Genomic DNA, 25,653 nt, shown 5'->3' with positions numbered 1-25,653 from the left:
TCTTCTTTTTCAAAGTAATATTAACACGTTGTACTGTCTAAAAGCATTTTTATAGTAAATTGAAATGTGAAAATCCCCAGTTCCAAAGGAAGATAACAATATAGTTAAGTGTTTACATATCTATATACATACTCTGTTCCTTCTTTTAGCCACTGGATGATGTAATATGTTGTGATAGAAAACAGTAGATTTGTATTTAAAATGTTTTAAATTATGGTTGCAGTTGAACTATGTTTAGCTTTGTGACCTTCAACAAATCATTAATATCTTTAAGATTCAAATTTTTCCATCTGTAAAATATGTGGGAGGTGTGGGAGGATGTGATAATATTTGCCTGCCTGTTGCACATCATTGTGAAGATCATAATAAAGATATGAAACCACTTTGGAAAATGTGTAAAGTGTAATACAAATGTAAAAACAATATTTATAGAAATATTTTGCCTCTGTTCAATCTAGTATTTAAAAAAAAAAATCTTTATTTTGTTTGTTTTTTTGAGGAGTACCAGGGATTGAACTCAGGGACACTCAACAACTGAGCCACATCCCACATCTCTATTTTGTATTTTAATTTAGAGACAGGGTCTCTCTGAGATGCTTATTACCACCTTGCTTTTCCTGATGCTGACTTTGAACTCGAAATCCTCCTGTCTCAGCCTCCCGAACTGCTGGGATTATAGGCGTGCACCACCATGCCCAGCTTAGTATTTTTTTTTATTTTTAACCATATAAAAATAGTTTCTCATCTAGATATATTTTTCTTTTATCACTGATAATTTTGAAGAAATAAAATGAAATATGTCTACATTGAAAAATGAATGGGAAACATCATCTTAGGTTGAAGATATGAAAAAATTTATGTAATCGCCTTATATTTTGTGTTAATAAAATTTGAAATTTGTAGTTATCATCTCTTCTATTCCTAGACTTTAACAATATTTCACAGGTAGATTCTGTGACATGTTGCATGTGACCCTTCCATCTTATATTTTCTATGAAAAAATATTTTTAAAAGCAGTTTTGGTTGCTACTTGTCTAAGATGTTTCTGGACTACTCTTTCTCTCCTAATTAGTATGTATTCAGGAGAATGCAAACTAGCTTAATATAACCCTAGTATAATTAGGAAGTTAAATTGATCAGAACATAAATTACAATGATTGAATAATTTCAAAGGCAACAAAATATTTCATACTATTCTCCTGCAATAAAATAGATCAGCAAGAGAATCCCTTTTGGTTGGTTCAGTCATTCACTAAACAGATATTAATACAATACCTATTATTGCCAGGTATATAACAGTAAACAAAACAGACAGAATTCCTGCTTCTGTGGAGCTTACATTCTTGTGAAGGAGACAGAAATACATAGTATGTCAGATAGCAGTAAGTACTAGAGAGAAAACATTAAGGAGGGAAAGGGGATGGGAGGTTTGAAAGGCATGGGGACATGAGGATTGAGGAGAGCAGGCCTGAGAAAATGGAATTTGACCTGAAGATCTAAAGGGATATCCCATAGCATGTCTATTCTAAGGTGTAACAAGTGTAGCAGCTTGTAGGACCTGATATACCAGGGATGTTCCATGGTCAAGGAATAAGGAGGAAGCCACTGTGACTGAAGAGTGTGGAGAGGAGAGTTGGAGAGGAGTTCAGAGAAGTAATGAAACTTCGTAGGGACTTTGCCTTTTAATCTGAGAGAAGATGCCACCATTGGAGAATTTGGAGCAAAGTGGCCACATGATCCTTGGTGAGAGAACTGAAGATTCAAGGCAGAAAGATTATTTAGGAGTCCCTTGGAATAATCCACATGAGCTGGTAGCAATGGAAAAGGTAAAATGGTAGATGCAGTTTTTAAAATAGAGGGGCAAAAAACAAGGCTAACCTGGGGTTTCTGGCCTGAGCAGCTCGAAACTTAGAATTGCCATTTACTAAGAGGGGAAAGGCTGTGAGAGAGGAGGAGGTTTGTGGGTGGTAGGGGTAATGAAGTCAATCAAGGGTTTAATTTTGAACATAAATGCATATTAAATGTCCAAGCAAAAGATGTTTAGCAAGTATAGTTGGCTATATTAGAAGGCCATTATGGAGGGAGGACGAGGCTATTTACCTATCTATAAATAATTTTTGGATTCATCAGTTTTTAGATGATATCTAAGCCTTTGATCTGGAGGAGACCACCGGAGAGTCAGACAGAAGAGAAAAGATCTATCCAAGTACTAAGCTCTAAGGCACTCACTCTTTAGAGGGTAGAGAATGAGGAACTAGCAAAGGAAAATGAAAAAAGATAAAAACCAAGAAATAAAACTAAAAATCAGTAAGTAGGATACTACAAAGCTTCTGCACAGCAAAGGAAATAATTAAGAACATGAAGAGAGAGCCTACATGATGGGAGAAGATCTTTGTCACCTGCTCCTCAGATGGGGTATTAATATCCAGAATATATAGAGAGAACTCAAAAAATCCAGCATATATATATATCTTAAAAAACTTAACCCAATAAAAACAAATAATCCAATTAATAAATGGGTAAAAGAACTAAACAGACACTTCTCAAAAGAGTAAATCCAAATGTTCAACATCTCTGGCATTTAGGGAAATCAAAATGAAAACCACATTGAATTTTCATCTCACTCTAGTCAGAATGACAATAATCAAGAATACAAATAATAACAAGTATTTGTGAGGATATGTGGGAAAAGGCACACTCATACGTTGTTGGTAGGACTGCAAATTAGTGCAACCACTCTGGAAAACAGTATGGAGATTCCTCAAAAAACTAAGACTGGGACCACTATATGACCCAGCTAACCCATTCCTCGGTATTTATCAAAAATATCTAAAATCAGTATACTATAGGGATGCACCCACATCAATTTTATAGCAGTACAGTTTAGAATAACCAAACTATGGAACAAACATAGTTGCCCTTCAACAGATGAATGAATAAAGAAAATGTGATATATATACTCAATAGATGATTACCCAGCCATAAATAAGAATTTAAGTATGTCATTTGCTATTAAATGGATGGAACTGGAGACTACAATGCTAAGTGAAACAAGCCAGACCAGAAAGTCAAAGATTGAATGTTTTGTCTGATATGTGGAAGCTAGTCTAAATTAAAGAGGGAGGGGGGACGAGAGAGGGGGGAGGGAGGAAGAGAGGGAGGGGAAAGAGAGAGAACAGGAAAGAAATGGGGGGGGGGGATTCTATTAAAATAAAAGATCAGAGGGAGGAGGGATAGGATAAGGGAAAAACAGTGGAATGAATCTGACCTAACTTTCCAATGTACATATATGAACTATAGTGAATCTCAACATTATGTATATTCACAAGACACTAACTAAAAAATAACAAATGTAAATAAATAGATCAGTAGAGTAGAGGAAAGGGAAGGGGTGGGGAAGGTAAGAATAAGTACTGGACTGAATTGGAGCAAATTATATTTCATGCTTTTATTTTTTATTCTAATCAGTTATACATGACAGCAGAAACCTCTTCATTGTACACAAATGGAGCACAAGTTTTTACTTCTCTGGTTGTACATGGAGTCACACTATTTGTGTAATCATACATGTACTTAGAGTAATGATGTCTGTCTCATTCCACCATCTTTCCTATTCCCACATGCCTCCTCCCCCGTCCCCTTTGCACCATCCAAATTTCCTCCACTCATCCCATGACTCCCCTCCCCATCAGTATGTATTAACATCCACTTTCAGAGAAAGCATTCGGCTCATGGTTTTTTGGGATTGGCTTACTTTGCTTGGCATGATATTATCCAACTCCATCCATTTACCTATAAATGCCATAACTTTTTTCTCTTTTAATGCTGAGTAATATTCCATTGTGTATATATACCAGTTTCTTTATGTATTCATCTGTTGAAGGGCATGTAGGTTGCTTCCACAGTTTAACTATTGTGAATTGTGCTGCTATAAACATTGATGTGGTGGCATCACTGTAGTATGCTGTTTTTAAGTTTTTTTGGGTATAGACTGAGAAGTGGGATAGCTGGGTTAAATGGTGGTTCTATTCAAAGTTTTCTAAGGAATCTCCATACTGCTTTCCAGATTGCTTGCACTAATATGCATTCCCACCAGCAGTGTATGAGTGTGCCTTTTCCCCCACATCTTCACCAACACTTATTGTTGTTTGTATTCTCGGTAACTGCCATTCTGACTGGAGTGAGATGAAATCTTACAGTAGTTTTGATTTGCATTTCTCTAATTACTAGAGATGATGACCATTTTTTTCATATATTTGTTGACTGATTGTACATCTTCATGAGAATTGTCTGTTTAGTTCCTTAACCCATTTATTGGTTGTTTTTTGGTGTTAAGTTTTTTAAGTTCTTAATATATATCCTGGAGATTGGTGCTCTATCTGTTGTGCATATGGTAAAAATTTGCCCCCCCAAATGTAGGCTCTCTATTCACTTCATTGATTATTTCTTTTGTTGGGAAATTTTTTAGTTTGAATCTATCCCATTTATTGATTCTTGATTTTATTTCTTGCACTTTAGGAGTCTTGTTAAGAAAGTTGGGGCCTAATCCGACATGATGAAGATTTGGGCTTACTTTTTCTTCTATTAGGTATAGATAGGGTCTCTGGTCTAATTCCTAGGTCCTTGATCCACTTTGAGTTGAGTTTTGTGCATGGTGAGAGAGAGGGGTTTATTTTCATTTTGCCGCACATGCATTTCTAGGTTTCCCAGCACCATTTGTTGAAGAGGCTATCTTTTCTCCAATGCAAGTTTTTGGTGCCTTTGTCAAGTATTAGATAACTGTATTTATGTGCATTGTCTCCGTGTCTTCTATTCTGTACCATTGGTCAACATCTATTTTGGTGCCATTACCATGCCATTTTTGTTACTGTAGCTTTGTAGTATAGTTTAAGGTCTGATATTGTGATGCCTCCTGTTTCAGTCTTCTTGCTAAGGGTGTCTTTGGCTATTCTGGGACATTTATAATTATGTCAAAATGAGTCCAAATATTAGATGTCACTAATATGAACCAATAGAAATAAAATAAAAAGGCTATTATCTTAAAAAAAATAAAGAAAACCAATAGATTTGATGTTGTGGGATCCATGAGTTTCAAGGAGAATGTATGTAACTGGGTCAACTGCTGTAAAAGAGGAAAACTGGTAATGGGTTATTTAGCAATGTAGAAGATTGGGCAAATTTGGCAGATGTAGTGGCAAAGCCTGGTTGATGTGTGTTTAAGAGAAGAAAATGGGAGATGTGGAGATGGTGCATACACACATTACCTTTGAGTTCTATTATTAAGGGGGAAATATGCACATGTGGTATGTAGAGTTAAAGGAGAGGGTCTTATTGTGTCTTAAAATGTTTTTGTTCCATATTTTATGGGATAAGAATGATACAGTACCAAGGGAATATTCGACAACACCATAGAGATAAATAATTACTGGAGCAATTTCCTTGAATAAGTAAGAAGGAATTGGGGTCTAGTACACAGGTAGAAGAGTTAGCCCTACTCAGGTCCTATCTTTGAACATGGACTGTTCATCCATAGTGAAATTATTTCATAATAAAATGGCTGATCTGTAATCTAGTGGAGGTTGAGAGTTTACTGCTATCCAATATGGCTACAGTCACATTATGTACATTAATGTAGACCTCTTAGACTACCTGAAATGCTTGTACACCTTTGAAGTCAAAAGATGAATAATCATCTTTTCCCTCCATACGTGAACCCTGCTGCCCCATGTACCTTTCAAATGTATACTACTATCCTGGCATCTAAAGCACATTATTACATGTCTATTACTAGATTGTTGATAACCTTAATCCAACTTGATACTCAACTATTATTTCCTTGAGTACAGTGTTTTTACTCATCACTATATGCCTGTTAATTAGTTAGTTATTGCTGTATAACAAGTTACTCCAAAATGTAACAGCTCAAAAAAAAAATACTTGTCTAAGAGGTTAGATTAGGAATCTAGGGGCAGCTTAAATGGGGCTCTTATAAGGCTCCCATCAATATGTTGAAATAGGCCTGCAGTGTCATCCAAAACCTTGCTGTAGAAAAACCCACTTTTTAGCCCACTCACGTGTCAATAGGTTCCATTTCCTCTCAGGCTGTTGGTCATAGACCTCCCTCTGGTTCTTGCCACATGGGCCTATGGAGTACCTTATAGCAGCGTAGCTGACTTCATCAGAACAAGCAAGAGTAAAAGAAAGAATGTCAGCATAGAGTGGCAGGAAAGACATCACAGCCTATAACCTAATCACAGAAGTGACATCCCATCACTTTTGCCATATTTTATTCTTCATAAGCAAGTTACTAGGTCTAGCCCACACTTAGAGGAAGATGGGATTACATAAGTGTGTGAATACTAGGTGGCAGGGATTATTAGGGGGCATCTTTGAAGTCTGCCATCCAGTCCTCAACCCTGGTACTATAAGATGCTTAACTTGTTGAATAAATTAACCATTTTGTTAAGCACCCTCATTACTGGTAGCATATGTCTGTAAGAGGGCTGGGCAAGGGTAAGAATTCAGTTTGAGACTGTCAAACAGTAATTTGCTACTCAGGGATTCTTTGAACTCATGTTCCTAGTTTTGTTAATAATTTCCTTTTATAAAATTGTTAATATTAATAAAAGTTTAAAATAGTTTTATATCTTTAAGAGCTAAACAAGACCAGGAGTGTTATTAAAATCATAATATATGTAGTATATTTTAACAGGACTTCAATAAATAGTTATATTTTTACATAAGTCAAGCTTCCAGTAGTTCCCAACATATATACCATTTTGACTTGAATGAAGATGGACGTAAAGATATATAAGAATATCTGTAATCAAGGTATAGCTGAATTTGATGCTTTACTATAAAATACTTTTCTTTGTAATAATAATAATAGGCAGGAATAACCATTACATCATGGATTTCAAGATTTTGTTTTGTTTGGTTCTTGTTTATTTTTTTTTCTTTGTATAGTTGAAGTAATTCAGTCTTAAGAACTAAAGAATCTATCCTAGACTCATAATTCATTAGATATTAGAAATAACTTGTCCAACGTACCACTTTCCAGATGAAGAAATAGCTACCCAGAGAGGTACCCAAACTTGCTGGTGGCAGAGTTAGTGCCAGATCCCAAGCCTCCTGATTTATTCAGTGCCCTATACGATACCAAATTGCCAGTAATAAACCGTACTAAAATTGCTTAGGGATCTTTAAAAATGCTTATGCTGTTTCATTCTGAAACATTCAGGTTTAATTGACTTTGGACACAGATTTTTAAGTGATCCTGAGGTGACTCTGGTGTACACCTTACCACCACAGGAAATTACTGTGCTTAAGGAATTGAAATCAATAGGACCGACTTATGTCCATTCTCATTCTTTAATCACATGTTTGGCTAGGTTTTTATCAGGGTACAAAGAAAAATCTTTACATTGAGAAACAACCCACAATTTTTGTGGCACAGAGGCTTTCTTAATAAAGCCCTTTTTTTTTTTTGCTGGTTTTGTGTTTTGTAAGTAAGATAGCCTGCAACAAATTTCTTCTTAATCATGAAATAGGAGAATAGTTTTTTGACACTGATCAGGCAGGGAGAATGTCTTCTGCCATCTGTGTTGTGGCATGATCTGCTGTTGTTTTAACTAGATAAAATTCTAATTACTGTTAAACAGATTGTTTATGGCGTTGTTTTTAATATTTTAGAACAAGTGTATAAATATAAAGAGGCAAAAGAAATGGTTCCAGATTTTAAAACAAAAGGCTATTTCTTTGAAAGTAAGTTAACCAGAATTTGATTCAGAACTTTTTTTTTAAAAAAAATTTTTTGGTTGTAGATGGACACAATACCTTTATTTATGTTTATGTGGTGCTGTGGATCGAACCCAGTGCCTCACATGTGCAAGGTGAGTGCTCTACCACTGAGCCACAACCCCAGCCGTCACACAGGACTTTCTAATAACATTTTTCTGTTTCCATCCTTGGTACTGCATGCCGCAAGGAATGTGAAATTTGCAATTTGATCGTAACCCTTCTGTGGTGCTGTCATATACTGTTTGGCAGAGTGCTGATAAGAAATACTAATTCATGATTGGTAAGTGACATTTTGTTCCTTTAAACACGATCTTTTCTACATAAGGTCAAATGTGGGAGTATGAAGTAGAAGAGTTAAGAAAAGGTGATTAATATCAGATTGAAACATCTCCGAATTTTACATCTTTTATTTAAGCAGTGTTGGGGTTATGACAAACTATATATTTGGATTGCTATAGTAGAGGTGGTAGAGGGTTATTAGTTTTGTGTTGCTGCCATCAAAAATCACTGCAAATTTAGTAGCTTAAACAACAGATTTTTTTTTTTTTTTTTTTTTAATTTTTAATAGTTCTGTAAGTCAGTAGAACAACACAGGTTTTACTGGGCTGAAATAAACATTTCAGCAGGGCTATGTTTTTTCTGGTAGCTATAGGGCAGGGTCATTTTCCTTGTTTATTCCAGTTTGGGGTAGAATTCAATTCCTTGAGGTTCCAGCACTGAGATCCCAGTTACTTTACTAGCTGTCAGATGAGGGCCTTCCCAGCTCCTAGAATCCAACCACATTCCTTAGCTTGTTGCCAGCCTTCTAGGGCTTCCATTTTCCTTTTCCCCTCTCTGTCCCACTTTCTGTCTTCTTCCCCATATGTTAAAATTGGACTCACCTGGATAATACAGGGTACACTTCCCCATCTCAAGGTTTTTGACTGAAAAGTCCCCTTTGCCATGTTAACTTAATCTAGGCTCCAGGGTATAAAGACAGAGACAGTATTGGAGGGCCGTTAATACACCTATCAAAGGTGTGAGGAGAGGAATTGGTCACTGGAGTCAGTTGTCAGTATTTACATAGCTATTGAAAGCCTTAATTTATTCAACATATGGTTTTTGAGTGCTTGCTGCATTGTAGTAGGCACTAGAGCTATCGTGGTAAACAAGGCAAGACATGATTCCTGAACTTCATCTTGCTTCTCTTAGTAAAGAGTCTAAAGTGCTAAACGCAACTCTGCAAATGCTATAATCTATAAGTTGGCAAAATTTTGCTTTTCCCCCTAGATTCAACAGCTAGAAAACAATTACCCTACTTAAAAAAAAAAAAAAAAATCAGCAGTTGCTTTTAACCAGTATTCACTATAGTGAAGAATTGCTACCTAAGAAACATTTTAATTATTAAACTTCTTAATTTAGCTTTTCTCTAGATCGAATTTTGAAATAATGGAAGAAATTTACTATCTTGCTTACTATTCTTAGAAGTTCTTCCTTCCTCATATACACTTCTGTGTGTGCTCCCACTGTGTGTTGAGCTATCTACTTTTTATGGAAAAACCTTAAGATTCTTGACGATTGTTCAAAGATTTCTAAAGACAGTCTTAGTTTTTTCAGTTATAGTCAAAGTTACAATTTTACATTATATATGATTTTCATTATCACTTCAGTAATGATGTATTGGAATATGCATAGATGTATAATACTTAAGAATAACCTACAAAGGCATTAATTTCAAACTTGGTCAGCACAGAACTTTTAATCAAAAACATTAGTAAGTGGCTAAAAATATTCCTAACCTAAGTTTGGACTACAAAGTATAATGTTATATGGGGCCTTTAGAATGTCTTCATAATTACAACAAATACCAAGCTTTCTATCTCAAGTCCCTTCTTGATTCTTTGCCACTTTAACATTAATTATAAATTCATATCATTCTAACTCTTTGTAACTATAAACAAATAGTTGAAACTTTATTTCTGAAAGAACCTTTAGAATAATAGATGAAAAGTTAATTTGATTTGCTTAAGTAGAGATGGCTTTTTTGTCATTGTTAGAATGATATTAACTTGAGTGAAGGAAGTGACAGCTACTTAAGTTTTGCAGAGGTAGGTGGTTTATGCACTGTAATCTTAAAATGTTACTATGCATTGCCGATTTCTGAGTTTTTTTGTTTTGTTTTGTGTTTTTCTTTTAGCTCTTGGGTTTCATTTTGGTTTGGGGGTTTGTTTTTTGTTTTTTGGGTTTTTTTTTTTTGGCATCTCAGTGTCTGGAAAGTGTAGCATTTAATTGGATTTAGTCCATAGGTAAAAATTCTCAAAAATGGAACATTTCAAGAGAACTGGAAGTATATTGGTGAATGGTGCAGTAATAATGACTGAGATGACAGAGTGCTCATGGCTTTTGGTTGTTTCTGTTTGTTTCCCCCTAATCCTGACTAAAAGTCTCATGCTGAGCTGAAAGTATTTACCCAGTAATCTCAATTCATTGTCCATCCTTTAGGCTTTTGGGATCAGCCTTTCATTTAATTGCCCTGTATTATCTTTGAAAGCTGCTAGGTTTGTCTTCCTCTTCCCTCGTTTTTTTTTTTTTGTCTCTGGACTAAGCATATTTAATTTATTTACCCATAGTAAGCACACGATAGCAGAAGATTTTGTCTTGTCTTATTGTTGTTATATCCCCGGCATATAAAACAGTGCCTAGCATGTTATATTATCTCAATAAACATTTGTTAATTAACACATATTTGAATACTTTTTGTGTGCCAGGTGTTATTGTAGGCATTAAAGGCAAAAAAAGAACCTTGTTTTGTAAGGGTCCGGCGAAGCATCGGAGGAAGAGACCACCAAGAGACTGACTCATGCAATTGCAGAAGGGGATTTATTTATTGGGGATCCATTCCAGCGCACTGGGGCTCTGTGCTCACTCAAGAAGGGAGAGCAGCCCAGAGCCCAGAGCCGGGGTTGAACAATGCTTAAGTACACTTCTTGGGGAGGGCGGGGACTTTACATATATCACAGTCTCCTTTAACAAATCATCATACACCGCGGGAAAATCAAACAACAATTCCTAAACATGATTAGTTCATTCATTGGCGGGAACAGGTCAGGCTGGAGTGATAGGTCATTCCTAAAGAGGGGTTACATTCAAACTGATTGGTTTAGGCCTGGGATGCCTACGTGCAAGATGGCACAGGGCCCTAGGCTATTAATCAACTAAATGGCCAGTAGGGCGTTGTCTTAACTGCCTCAGGAATTTCTGGGTGTAGCAGAGGAACTTAACAATACCTAGTCCTTCACTTTTTAACTCAGGCCTTGCAGCTTAGGAACTTTACAATGCCTGGTCTTTTACATTTTAACTCAGGCTTTGCAGTTTAGAAGCAGCTTAGAAACTTTACCCTTTCAGTTTCATGGAGCCTATGCCAAAAAACCAAAAGAAAGGAAGAAAAGAAAATAATTGAGGTATTCTTGATTCTTTTGAAAAGGAGGGAGAACCTTCCATGTTTATTAACATTAAAATATAGGAATTACTTAAATATATTCAGTGTCACAGAGAGACAGATGGAATTTACTATTTTACTAAAAAATGTGGACAGGTACATACATCATTGGAAGTCAGACTTGGGTTATTAAAGCAGCCTTTGTTTGATAAATTGAACTCTACTGAGAAAATTTTATGAAGCAATAAGCATATAGATTTGCAGTAGGTGTTCTTTTTAATGGATATTGAAACTAAACTGACCTTAGTGAACTATTATAGATAATACCACAAATAGCTTCAGTTAGAAATAATATGATACCAGATCTAAGTAATTTTTTCCCCAAAATCTGTTTCTGGGGAAAATAAACCTAAATTCTTGAAGCAGACCATTTCACTTCTAATTGAATGTAATATTAAAAGAACAAAAGGCCTTCAGGCAAAAATTGTTCCTTACAGAGGCTTTTTGTCTTCCATTTTAAATTAGAATACTTGTGAGCTGGCTTTTTAAAAAATGTTCAGGAGAGTTATTATCTTAGTACATACTTTTATTTAAATTAATTACTGTAATACATGGATTTTTTGTGACCACATGTATATATAGCATAATGGTACATTGGAAATTTATAGTATTACTATATTAGTTAAGGTAAGATAAATAAACTCTTTTAGAAGAATATTCCTTCTGAAGTATTATGTTTTCTGGCTTATATACTTGCTTCCTTGTTTCCTATTTACCCAAATAAGTAACTGTCTTTTTTCTAATAATAAAAATGGAGATAAATTTTCAGAATGCTGTCTATACATTGAATTAATCATATCCCTCACTGCATTCTATATGGACTGTAAGTAATTCTTTTTTTTAATATTTATTTTTTAGTTGTAGTTGGATACAATATCTTTAATTAATTTATTTATTTTTATGTGGTGCTGAGGATCAAACCCAAGGCCTCACCCATGTAGGCGAGCGCTCTGCTGCTGAGCCACAACCCCTGCCCCCAAATCATTATTCTTTAACAAAAATATTTAATGAAGGTTCTTTTATGATGTTATTAAGCAGATGTCAGGATTTACTCTTCGATTAGTGGAATTATGGTTGTTGGCTGATTAGAATCCTTTGCAGGGATACACTGCCTAGAAGAAATAACATTTCCTCTATTGATTCCTAATGATTTTATGTGTCAAGACTGAGCTAAGAAACTTTGTCAGTTGCTGTCTCTTAAAAGTAGGCAGAATAAACAAGAGGATTTTTAAAGACTGTAAAATCCAAACTAAATATCCTAGAAAAGCCTTGATGACTTAAAGAAAGGCTTTTTAATTATCAGGAAAAAAAATTTAAATGAACATGCAGTAAAACTGGCTTTACCTATGTATAGTTAATACATTTCATCAGGTATATAGAATTATTTAACTACCATCACAGTCCATATGCAGAACAGTACCATTAGTTCCAAAAACTCTTTCGAGCTCTCTCCCTATGTGGTCATACCCTCCCCTTGACTCCCAATTCCTGGCAGCCACTCTTCACTTTTGCCTTTTCAGAAATGGCCGTTAAATGGAATTATATAGTATGAGCCATTTGAAACTGTTATGTATGCATTTACTGAGCATAATGCTATTTAGGATTATTGTAAGTTATTTTGTATATTCATATTTCATTCCTTTTTTATTGATGAGTAGTGTTTAGTTGTATGGCACCACAGTTTATTTGTTCATTAATTAAAGAGTATTTGGGTTGTGTCCAGTTTTTAACTTTTCTGAATAGAGCTGCTATAAACATTTATGTACAGGATTTTGGCTAAATATGAATTTTCTTTTCTCTTGGATGAAAATACACAGGGATGGGTTTGCTGGGTCATGTGGTAAATGTATATATTTAACTTTGTAAAAGACTGCTACCCTGTTTTCTAAAATGACTATGCCAGCTGGATGTGACAATGCACACTTATAATCCCAGCTTTTCAGGAACCTGAGGCAGAAGGACTGGAAGTTTAAGGTCAACCTGGAAAACTTAGTGAGACCCTATTTAAAAATTTAAAAAGGGTTAGGAAGTTACTCTGTGGTAGAGTGTTTGAGTAGTATGTGCAAGGCCCTGGGTTCAGTTCCCAGTACTGCTAAATAAATAGATAACCATAGCATTTTGTATTACTATCATAAGTAAGTGTTCTTCTTGTTCTGCATTTTTGTCAGCACTTAGTATGGTCATTCTTTTTAATTTGAACTGTTCTAATTGATTTTATATTGCTATCTAATAATGTTTATAATTCACATTTTCCTAAATTCTTTTTTTCTTCCATACAAACTATATCCTTTTTGGTGAAGGGTCTGTTCAAGACTTTTGCCCATTTTTCAATAATAACAAATTTTTTATTTTGGAGCAATTTTAAATTGATAGAATAGTTATAAAGATAATACAAATATAAAGAGAATTGCATTACGTTCCTCATACATCATCCCCTAAAGTCAACATTTTTACAAAACCAAGGGCGTTTATCAAAAAGCAAGAAACCAACATTGGTACCTTAACATTTACCAAACTCCAAATTCCAAACTCAGATTTCACCAGATTTCCCATTACCCTCCTTTTGTTCTGGGATCCAAGCCAGGATTCCACACTGCATTTGTCTTATCTCCTTAGTTGCCAACAGTTTCTCAGTCTTTCCTTGTTTTTCATGACGTTGATAGTTTTGAGTATAAGTTAAGTATTTTGTAAAATGTTCTGCAATTTGCATTTGTTTTTCTTATATTTACACTCCAGTTATGGATTTTAAAGAATAATAGCAGAGAAGTAAAGTGTACTTCTCCTCCCATCTTTTTAGGGAATATGTGATGACAACATCACTTGGTAAGATAGTATTTGCCTGGTTTCTCCTCTGCAAATTTGTCTTTCTGTATTCTATTCTTTGGAAATGAGTTTCTAATTTCAGCCCACGTTTAAGAGGTAGGATATTAAGTTTTATATTATGGGTAGAATGTATCTATATACCTTATTAGGAATCCTATAAGGAAACTTTTGTTCCTTCTCTTCCATTTATTTATTTAATCACTTATGTCACTACATGTACTCATTACATTGGTTTATTTTATTCTAATACAGAGTATCCCATTTATGATGGTTTGACTTACAAATTTTTCAACTTTATTATGGTGCAGATGTATACCTATACAACTTTTCTGCTTTTCCATTTTCAGTATATGCATGCAACAAAATATATATGAGGTACTCAATACTTCATTATTAAATAGGTTTTTGGGGCTGTGGCTCAGTGGTAAGAGTGCTTGCCTCGCATGTGTAAGGCACTGGGTTTGATCCTCAGCACCACATTAAATAAATAAATAAATAAATAAATAAAATGTTGTGCCTATCTGCAGCTGAATACACACACATATTATACATATATATTTATTTTAAAAATAAAATAGGTTTTGTGTTAAAAGAAGTTGCCCAGTTGAATGCTAATCTAAGTGTTCTGAGCACATTTAAGGTAGGCTAAGATCAGCTTGAATGTTCAGTAAGTTACTTGTATTAAATGCATTTTAACCTAGGATATTTTTAACGTATGTTGATTTTGTGGGTATGTAACGCTCATCATAAGTCAATGAGTATGTTGCTTATTTTGTTAAAATTGTTCTAGTGTTAGTTTCTCTCTCACATTCAAATGTCAAATGTTCTTTTTTTCATACTTACTTGATTTCTGGCACTACAAAATAATACAGACTATTGTATATTTTCTTAATGCTAAAACTACTAGAATGACTATTTCCCCAAAGATATACAGATTCCTTGTATCGGAGAATTGTGTTAAGAAACCAGTTTCTGGATGCTGGGTAGGCTTATTGCTATTGAAATATCACTGTTTCTAGACCTTCTCAGGAGACACAGCTAGGAGATACAGGTGTGAAGTATGCTAGCCTATATATCTATACACATGTATAATTGTTTGTTTCCACCCAAATTCATGTGTGTGATTTGAAACCCAGTACCAAAGCATTCATTCTAGGCTTCTCCATCTTGATTATCTGTAACTTTCCTCTTGAAAAGTGAGAAACTCAGTTTCCATCATCCATTTACTTATTTGTTCCATTCTAGTAAAGCAAATCAGAATCTTTAACAACGTGAAATAAATGTGCCCTAACCTCTTCAGTGAGGTTTTAATTTATAATATAGTTAAAATTCATTTGTCACAGACTGCAGTTTGTTTTGAAACTCCACCAACATCTTAGTTGACTTTTTTTTTTTTTTTTTTGGTAAATTGATTTTTTAAAACATTTGCATTTATTAAAGTTCTGTCTTTTTGTTACATAGTTATGTGTTTTGACAAATGCATAGGGTCATACACAGACCATACAAATTTCATTACACTAAAATTTCCCCAGCATATCCTCTTTGTAGTCAGTTGCTCCTCTCTCTTCCAACCCCTGACAACCACTAATCTCATTTCTTTTCCTATAGAGTGTCATACGAATGTAATCATATCTTGGTTTTCCTTCACTTAGCAAAATACATTTAAGATTTATCCATGTTTCAGGAATCAAATAGTTCATTTCTTTTTATTCCTGTATGAGGTTCTGTTGTATCAGTATACCACAGTTTATTTATTCACACATTGAAGAACATTTGGACTGCTTCAGTTTTTGATGCTTATGAATAAAGCATCATTAAGAATTCATGTACATGGGCTGGGGATGTGGCTCAAGCGGCAGTGCACTCGACTGGCATGCATGTGTGCGGCCTGGGTTCGATCCTCAGCAGCACATACCAATAAGGATGTTGTGTCCACTGGTAACTAAAAAATAAATATTAAAAAAATTCTCTCTCTCTCTCTCTTAAAAAAAAAAGAATTCATGTACAGATTTTTTGGTGAATATAAGTTATTAGTTCTCTTGAGTAAATAGCTAGAAATTCAGTTGCTGGGTAATAGAGTAAGTGTGTACTTTAACTTTATAAGAAAGTGCCAAACTGTTTTTGAAAGGAGTTGTGCCATTTTTCATTCTCACTAGAAATGAATGATAGTTTCTATTGCTCTGCATCCTTGGTAGCCTTTGGTATTGCCAGGTTTTTGGTATTTTATTTAAAATGTAGTTATTCTAATCCATGAGCTTTTGCTCATACTTAAATTTTTTTCTTATTTTGGTATTCTGGCAAGTTCTTTATTTTACATGTGATTTACAAATATTACCCCTGTCTGCAGTTTATTTATCATAAAGATATCATGCCAAAGCAAAAGTTTTTAATTTTAGTAAAGTCAACTTATTACTTTTTATTATATGGATTGTGGTTTATGCCTAGTTCCAGATCACAAGGATTTTGTCATCTCTTTGTGTGTGTTTCATATTTTACATTTTGATTTATGATTCATTTTGAGTTAACTTTTGTATAATGTGAGAAGTTTAGGTCAAGTTTTCCTTTTCTCTTTGCATTTAGATACTCAGTTGTTCCAACACCATTTGTCAAAAGACTGTCCCTTGCACCTTTATCAAAATTCATTTGGGCCAGGCACAGTGTCACAGGCTTGTAATCCCAGCAGCTCAGGAGGCTGAGGTAGGAGGATTGCTAGTTCAAAGCCAGCCTCAGCAAAAGCGAGGCACTAAACAACTCAGTGAGACCTTGTCTCTAAATAAAATACAAAATAGAGCTGGGGATGTGGCCCAGTGGTCAAGTACCTCTGAGTTCAGTCTTCTGGTACCAAAACAAAACAAAGTCAGTTGGCCATGTTTATGGATATCTGTTTGTGGACATTCTACTCTATTTCATTGATTGGTATGTCTTTACCATTACCAATACCACATTGTCTTGGTAAGTGAGCTGAAGTCCTTAAAATTAAATAGTATAATTTCTTCAATTTTATTTTCTTTTAAATGGTTTTGGTTACTCTAGGTCTTTTGCTTTTTTATATTAACTTTAAAATCAGCTTCTAATATAACTACAAAAAAATCTGGAATTTAGATTGTAGTTGTATTACATCTGTAGACCAGTTTGGGGAAAATAAACTTCTTTTTACTGAATTGAGTTTTCCAGTCTAATGAACACAGTATTTCCTTCTATATATTTGGTATTCTTTGACTTATTTCATCAAGATTTTGTAGTTTTTAGCATGTAGATCATGTGTATGTATTATTATATTTATACATCTAAGTGTTCGTTTTTATAGAGCTATTTTGAATAGTATAATTTTGAAATTTGGGGTTCCAATTGCTAATGTGTAGAAATGTGGTTGATGTTGACCTTATATTCTTTGACCTTAATAAAGTTATTTATTAGTTCTAGTAGGTTGTGTGTATATTTGTATTCCTTGAAATTTTCTGTATAATATCATTTGCAAATAGTTGTCTTTCTTCCATACCAATCTTATCAGTCTAATGTTACTTCTTTTTAAAATATTTGGACAGTTAAATGAAACCACATGCACCTGGTTGTTTCCATTTTTTTTAAAAAAGGTTTTTACCTATAGAATCTATTTATTCAATAATTATGAAACTATGCAGATTCCATTTAGTCAATAGTTATGAAATTATGCAGCTTATATCCTGAATGAGTATTGGTACTTTGTGATTTCAGGGAATTGATTCATTTAATCTAAGTTGTTAAATTTGTGTGCATAGAATTGTTCATAGTATACCCTTATTATCATTTAAATGTTTGTGGGGTTTGCAATAAGATTTCCTCGTTTTGTTTTTGTCAGTCTTGCAAGGAAGACTGGTGTTGATTTTTTTTTTTTTTTTAATGAGCCAGATTTTGTTTTATTGATTTTTCTGTATTATTTTACACTTTTTGTTGCAGTCTGGCTGGGCACAATCAGGAGCCACTTGTCAAAAGAAACTAACTTTATTTTTAGAACCACACACGCCAAACAAAACAGCCTTTCAGGAAAAACCCTCAGAGCCTCAACTGCCACCGCCGGCTTTCCACAAGCCTCTCTCTCCCACACAAGCTTCTCTCCACCTCCCACAATCCTCCTGCTCTTGAGGCCGATTGGCTGGGTCACGTGGGCGGAGCCAAAAAAGTCCCCCAATGAGCAGCTCCGTGGTCTGAAAGGGCAGGGAAACAGCCCAATGAGCATCACCGCAGAGGAGCCAATCAGCTAGATGTTGCTGGGGCCGAGGAGCCAATCAGCTAGATGTTGCTGGGGCCACTGTGAGCCAATCATCAGCCGGCAGCTGGAAGTTTGCTGGCAGCTGGAAGTTTGCTGGGGCCCCTTCGGCTGTGGCTCTCAACATCTCCCCCTCTCTGTTTAAACAACAAGCATGTGGCTTAGGGACCGTGCCTGCCTTAGGTTGTCCAATAGTACATATGGTCCTTAGGTTGGTACCATTGCAATTGGATCTTACCCGTCACTGACTACCGGTCCAGTATACAGCCACACCTGTGGAGAGGTCTTTGTACCAGCGGGGGGGTGAGGTTCTTTGCCTCACCTCTGTTGGCCCCCAAATTTTAGCTGGACGATCATGACAAGCAGAAGGGAGGAAGATACACCAAGCCAATTGACGGCTCCTTTTGGAAAAATTGTACCACCAATGACATCATCAGCAAAAATACCCCAACACTACCACAAGTCGCTACACCAACAGATAGTTCACAATGCATACAGGTGAGCTCACAATGTGTCCAGGCAAGTTCTGCAAGCAGTTCAGTGATGGCTATTGCAGAAGCTGTAGATTGGTTTTATCTTTGACTTCACCAGCACTGGGATGAAGATAGGAATTCTGGCAATAATGGCTAAAGAAAAAATTATGTAACATTACAGAAGGCACTAAAAGAAAACAATTTTCTTAACAATTTACATTGTCTTCACCAGCACTGGGATGAAGATAGGAATTCTGGCAATAATGGCTAAAGAAAAAATTATGTAACATTACAGAAGGCACTAAAAGAAAACAATTTTCTTAACAATTTACATTATCTTTAAGAGAATTATTAAATATAATGAAGAGGAAAGGTGAAAGTAAACAAACAGATCTGTTAACCTTCTTTTTTGTTTACATATTAAAACAATCCTCAACAGTTGTTTACCCAATTTAAATTAAACCATATAAATCACGTGAAAAAAAATATTTGGATCCATTTTATCATGAGTGCTTATCATATATGATATGTGGACATACATACATTCAAACATATAACACAAAACACAAGTGTGCACACATAATATAATACATACAACACATAACATTATAGTAAAGGCCTTATAACTTTTTACAGGTGAAATCTCCATTGCAATGTTTAAAAACTCTATAGTCAAAAAATAGAACTGATCAGCAAAACATTAACCTAGGTCTGTATGAGCTCAAAAAACAAAATAGAACTTCATGATATGGCAAAGGGCAATAATAAAATAGATATTGAAAAAAGCATCCTGGTTCTGTTGCAGATGTAACAATAGCCAAACTGGAGTTTTGGATATCAGTTGTTATGGATTTGAGCCAAATCATCTTCTTTTTGGTCTGTAGAAATCGCTTTAGTTAATCTTTCTGGAATCCAAATCGGCTGCCATTCTCCCTGTGGAAACACATAAACAGACCCCCGACTCCAGACAATCACTGGGTCAGGACCTTGGTTAATCTCTCTGGAATCCAAATCGGCTGCCGTTCTCCCTGTGGAAACACACAAACAGACCCTCGACTCCAGACAATTACTGGGTCAGGACCTTTCCATTGTCCTGTTAGAATATCCTTCCAAAGTACCTTGGGCTTATGCACATTTTTTGGACACATATGCCTTTCCGCAGCACTAAGTCCTGATGAATCCAAATTTAAAAAGTTTAGAGTAAAAAGGGTTATTTTAAGTTTATCTTTGGGGAATATATACCCCTTCCCAATTCCTTCTTTTTGCTTTAATAAGTACATTTTAATAGTTTGATGAGCTCTTTCAACTATGCCTTGTCCCTGTGGATTGTATGGGATTCCTGTTATATGAGTAATGCCAAATGTTGAGCAAAATTGTTTAAAAGAGGTAGAAGTATAACCAGGGGCATTATCTGTTTTTAACTGTTTTGGAACACCCACAGTGGCAAAATTTTGTAAGCAGTGAGCTATAACATCTTTAGTTTTTTCTCCGGCATGAAGGGAGCCCATCAAAAATCCAGAAGAAGTATCAACTGTAACATGCAAATATTTTAATTTTCCAAATTCTGGCAAGTGTGTGACGTCCATCTGCCAAATATGGTTAGGTATCAATCCTCTAGGATTGACTCCAAGATTAACTTGTGGTAAAAAGGTCACACAATTTTGACATTGTTTTATTATTTGTCTAGCTTGTTCCTTAGTTATTTTAAAACGCTTTTGTAAAGTATTAGCATTGACATGGAACTTTTTATGAAAATTTATAGCTTCTTCTAGTGTAGAGAAAATATGTATGTCATGTGTAGTTTTATCTGCTAAATCATTGCCCAAACTAAGGGCTCCAGGCAATCCTGTATGTGCCCTGATATGTCCTATAAAGAATGGATCTTTTCTGTCCCAGATTAGACTTTGTATAGTGGAAAGCAAAGAGAAAACAGTAGAAGAAGGGGAAATCCTACCAGCATCTTCAAGGGATACTATAGCATTAACTATATACTGACTATCGGAAAATAAATACAGAATCTTTAAACATCATAAAAGCTTGTAATACTGCATTAAGCTCCAACTTTTGAGCTGATTTTTTGGGTACTAAAAATGTGAAGGTTTGATTAGGGGTAACTTCTGCTGCTGTACCATTATTTGGCCCATCAGTGAATATATTTGGAGCATTCATGATAGGTGTTTTTCTTGTCATTTTTGGAAAAACTACAGGATGCGAAGACCAAAAAGACAACAAAGGATTAGTTGGTAAGTGGTTATCAAATGAAACATTAGATTTACACATGATTATTGCCCAAGTATTTAACTCATTAGCTAACTCATCAATTTGAGCCATTGTATATGGAGTAATAATTTTATTGGGAGAAATTCCAAACACTCCCTTTGCTGCTTTTATTCCTTTGAGTATTAATTGTCCTACAGCCTCAGGATACCTAGTAAGAATAGTGTTAGGAGAATAAGATAAATGTACCATAATAATGGACCTTCTTGCCAAAATACTCCTGTAGGAATATTTTTTGTTGGTAGTACAATAAATAAAGGCAAACTTATATCAGTTCTATCCAAATGCATATTTTCCATATATGTTTCAATGATTTTTAATGCCTTTCTTGCTTCAGGCGTTAACATTCGGGGTGAATTTGGATCTGATGGACCTTTTAGGATATCAAATAAAGGTCCCAACTCTCTTGTTGGTATACCTAAATAAGGCCTTATCCAATTTATGTCTCCTAATAACTTTTGAAAGTCATTAAGCGATTTGAGTTGATCTACTCGTATTTGAAATTTTGGTGGACGGACCATGGTTGAGGATAATAGAACTCCTAAATAATTAATTGGAAAATTTAGTTGTACTTTATCTATTGCTATCTCTATATTATAATTTTTTAATAAGTTTGTAAGTGTGGCATAATATTCTAGCAATGTGTTTTTATCTTTGTGTGCTAATAATACATCATCCATATAGTGAAATATTTGTAGTTCAGGATTTTGATTTCTAAGTGGCTGGATTACTTTGTTAACATAAATTTGACACATAGTTGGGCTGTTAGCCATCCCTTGAGGGAGTACTTTCCATTCATATCTCTGATCAGGACCTTCATGATTCAGTGCAGGGATAGTAAATGCAAAACGTGGACTATCCTCAGGATGAATTGGAATTGAAAAAAAAACAATCTTTAATATCTATAACTAAAACATACCAGGTTTTTGGCAAAGCAGACAATTGAGGAATCCCTGATTGAGCAGGTCCCATAATAACCATCTCATTATTAATGGCTCTTAAATCTTGCAATAATCTCCATTTACCAGATTTCTTTTTGATGACAAAAATGGGAGTATTATGGGGAGATACAGAAGGTTGTATATGTCCTTCCGCTAATTGTTGTTTGACCAGGTCATGGGCTGCTTGTATCTTTTCTTTAGTCAGGGGCCACTGAGGAACCCATACTGGTCTTTCTGATTTCCAAGTAATTTTTATTGTCTCAGTGGCCCTTTCTGAAAATCCAACCCATGTCTGTCTGTTCCTTGATCTATTTGTATTGGTGCTGCTATACCTTGTTCTTGTTTTTCTAATCTTTTTCCTTTCCTAAAACCTTGTCTAGTCATAATAGTGGGTGCATTTTGGTTGATGTTATTTGTTAATGTCAAACCTAATTGATCTAGGACATCTTGTCCCCATAAATTTATAGGAAGATGATCCAATACATATGGCTGTATAGTTCCTTCACATCCTTCAGGATCCTTCCAATCTAATACCATTGCACTTCTATGGGGATCAGTTGCCACTCCTAGGCCTCGAAGAGTTTTAGTGGCTTGTTGTAATGGCCAATGTTTTGGCCATTCTTGACGAGAGATGATGCTAAGTTCTGCACCTGTATCCAGTAGCCCATTAAATTCATGTCCTTGAATATTTAGTTTTAGCATGGGGCGAGAATCTAAATTTAAAGAAAGCATAGCCCAATCTACACCTGTGGAGCCTAATCCCTTGGAGCCTCTTTCTACAGTACGACTGGAAAATTTATCATGTAGGCTGGGTATTATTAGTAAGTGTGCTGTTCTATCTCCTGGTGAAATTACTGATATACCCTTTGGAGAACTGGCTATAATTTTTATTTCACCTTCATAATCGGGATCAATTACCCCAGGACTTATCATAAGTCCTTTTAGAGTAGAAGAGCTGCGTCCCAATAATAAGCCTACTGTTCCTTTGGGAAGAGGTCCTTTCACCCCTGTGGGAATGATTTGAACTCCCATCTCTGGAGTTAGTACTGCTCTGGCGGAGGCGCAGATGTCCAACCCTGCGCTCCCTCTGGTTTGTCTGATGAGGGATCTGATGGACAATGTGTCCTGGGTACTACCCTGATGGGGTTGCTGGGTTCCTCCAGTGCTCCGTATATTTGTGGTTTGGGGCCCCGGAGCATTGGGCCCCCCTGTCCATTTTTTGGCAATGGAGCCCGATGACTTTCTCCACGATATCGTGGATAAACACCTGGTCCTTGTTCGTTTTTTGATAATGGAGTACCCTCTATGGTGGTTTGAGAACGGCATTCATTAGCCCAATGTCTCCCTCTACGGCATCGTGGGCAAATACCTGGTATTCTACTCCTTTGATACCCAGTTTTGTTAAACCCTCCTCCAATGGGGCAATTCCTTTTAAAATGTCCTGTTTGTTCACAATTGTAGCATGTTCTTGGCCTGGCATCTAAAGCCTGTTTTACTGCAGCTGCCACAATTTGCCCTTGTTCATTAATGTCTCTGGCATCTAAAGCCTGTTTTACTGCAGCTGCCACAACTTGCTCTTGTTCATTAATGTCTCTACATAATTTAATATATGTGTTTAAATCTTCATGTTTCCATGGTCTAATGATATCTCTGCACCAACGATTCGCTTGCTCATAAGCCAGGTGTTTTAGTAATGGCATTGCTTGTTCTGTATTCCCCAAAACTCTGTTAGCTGTTTGAATAAGCCTATCTACAAATTCAGCATAAGGTTCATTAGCTCCTTGTATTACCTTAGATAATTGACCTTGTAAACCTCCATGTCCTTGTAAAGTCTTCCATGCCTTAATTGCATCTACAGCAATTTGTGCATATACACCAGGATCATATGCAATTTGTTGCTGCTGATCCTCATAAGGTCCCTTTCCTAACAACATATCTAGATTTCTCTGAGGATAACCAGCTGCTGCATTTCGCCTAGCCGTCTCCTTGCAAAATTCCTCATTGGCAACCTTCCATAACAGGTATTGTCCTCCATTTAGCACAGCTTTACACATATTAGCCCAATCTCCTGGCGTCATGTTCAAGTTGTTAATGGATTCGACCATGCTTACAGTGAAGGGTGCTTGAGGACCATAGGTTGTTACAGCCTCTTTTAGCTGCTTCACTGTTTTGAAATTTAAAACTTGGTAAAATCGCTGCCCTCCTGCCTCAAATACAGAGCATGTTAATATTTGAGATCTTGTCTCAGGATCCCAACTATCAACTGCGGGGGTTGGGGACCTCCCAGCATATGGAGGTGGCCCTGTTAGTTGGACACTTACGTCCTCTGGTGATAGAAAGGTGTTAGTAGCAGTCTCCTGTAGAGGTGGTGCTGTTGGTTGGACACTTACACCCTCTGGTGATAGAAAGGTGTTAGTAGCAGTCTCCTGTTGTAACTTTCCCCCTGATGGCTTTTTCTGTTTTACACTTTCTTTCTCTGTCTGACTAGCTTGAGAGGCCTTCTCTTTTACTTGAATCTTTTCCTCTGTCTGACTAACTTGAGAGACCTTCTCTTTTACTTGAATCATTATGTCTTCTCCTTCCTCTACCATTGTCTGAACTGAAGGCTTTGGACTAAGCAAACAAGATATGAACGTCCACAATGGCAATGTGCCGACTGGCAGAGTCCCTGGGCTTTTCTTTTCTATTCTTTTTAAATCTTCACCATGATGGTTCCATTGTGATATATTTAACAACTCCTCCTTAAAAAGCCATGGGCTACATTTTTGTATTGTATCAACGTATGCCCTGACTGTTCTTGATTTTACTGAGATGCCTCCTTCCTCTAACAATTTACTTAACACTCTTTCAGTTTGTTTTTTGCTAATTTCTGATCCCGTATTTCTACTATAATACAACCCAACAAGATAACGCCTAACAAAACTGAAACTGAGTGAAACAAAATTGGAACAACACAAAATCATTATAATAGCCTCCTGAAATGTCCATCCGTCCTTTCTCCCTATCTGTTCCTCAGATGTGAGCGGTTTTTCTTCCGTCTCACTCATCTCCAGGGACAGGCAACTTAAAACAAAAGTGAAGCAAAATAAAAGAGGAATCTTAAAATGGCTACCCATCCTCTTGCCCTGCCCTCAGGGGCGAGCAGTTTCACTTACCCTCAGTCGCTCCCCGTGGGAGCCACCAAATGCCGCAGTCTGGCTGGGCACAATCAGGAGCCACTTGTCAAAAGAAACTAACTTTGTTTTTAGAACCACACACGCCAAACAAAACAGCCTCTCAGGAAAAACCCTCAGAGCCTCAACTGCCACCACCGGCTTTCCACAAGCCTCTCTCTCCCACACAAGCTTCTCTCCACCTCCCACAATCCTCCTGCTCTTGAGGCCGATTGCCTGGGTCACGTGGGCGGAGCCAAAAAAGTCCCCCAATGAGCAGCTCCGTGGTCTGAAAGGGCAGGGAAACAGCCCAATGAGCATCACCGCAGAGGAGCCAATCAGCTAGATGTTGCTGGGGCCACTGTGAGCCAATCATCAGCCGGCAGCTGGAAGTTTGCTGGCAGCTGGAAGTTTGCTGGGGCCCCTTTAGCTGTGGCTCTCAACACTTTTTAGTTTCTTTGAT

At 36.1% G+C, this 25,653-nt stretch overlaps 1 protein-coding gene across 6 annotated transcripts in view; it reads left to right on the top strand.

Moving 5' to 3' along the window:
• Glce (glucuronic acid epimerase) overlaps positions 1 to 25,653 on the top strand; it is a 123,747-nt gene that overhangs the window by 41,469 nt on the left and 56,625 nt on the right. For 2 of the 6 annotated variants that reach the window (XM_046426609.2, XM_046426607.2), the window contains exon 2: positions 7,988 to 8,080. The exons of the other annotated variants lie outside the window; for them this stretch is intronic. The gene's annotated coding sequence lies outside the window, so the exon portion shown is untranslated. The remainder of the gene's footprint in view (positions 1 to 7,987; positions 8,081 to 25,653) is intronic. 6 annotated transcript variants of the gene reach the window in all.

Source organism: Marmota monax, unplaced genomic scaffold, assembly GCF_021218885.2.
Source record: "Marmota monax isolate L192 unplaced genomic scaffold, Marmota_monax_Labrador192_F-V1.1 WCK01_AAM20220418_F8-fsc00078, whole genome shotgun sequence".
NCBI classification, from domain to species: Eukaryota; Metazoa; Chordata; class Mammalia; order Rodentia; family Sciuridae; genus Marmota; species Marmota monax.
The sequence above is the reverse complement of the archived record's forward strand: the minus strand, read 5'-3'. Positions and strand labels throughout refer to the sequence as shown.